Raw genomic sequence first — 579 nt, forward strand, 5'->3', positions numbered from 1 at the left:
TTCCCCCCGTCTGATGTACACGTGGCAACCCGTATCTCAGCATGTCTCGCTGACATTTCAACTTGGATGGCTGACCACCATCTCAAGCTCAATCTTAACAAGACCGAGCTCCTCTTCATCCCCGGGAAAGCCTGCCCTCTCCAAGACTTCTCCATCACAGTGGAGAACTCTACTGTAACCCCCTCCCTGACAGCCAAGAACCTTGGAGTGATCCTGGATAACCGACTATCCTGTGCGGAGAACATTGCAGCAACGGCTCGCTCCTGCAGATTCTTCCTCTACAACATCAGAAGGATACGACCATTCCTTACCAGAGAGGCAGCGCAACTCTTGACCCAGGCACTGGTCATCTCCCACCTGGATTACTGCAATGTACTCCTGGCTGGGCTCCCCGCTTCAGCCATTAGACCTCTGCAGCTCATCCAGAATGCTGCTGCCCGGCTGGTACTCAACCTCCCCAAATACTCGCATGTCACCCCTCTCCTTCGCACCCTGCACTGGCTCCCGATAGCAGCTCGCATCAGATTCAAGACCCTGGTGCTTGCATACCAGGCAGCTAAAGGGACAGCCCCTGCCTAC

Source organism: Nansenia antarctica (genome assembly GCF_963989245.1).
Source record: "Nansenia antarctica genome assembly, chromosome: 11".
Lineage (NCBI taxonomy): Eukaryota > Metazoa > Chordata > Actinopteri > Argentiniformes > Microstomatidae > Nansenia > Nansenia antarctica.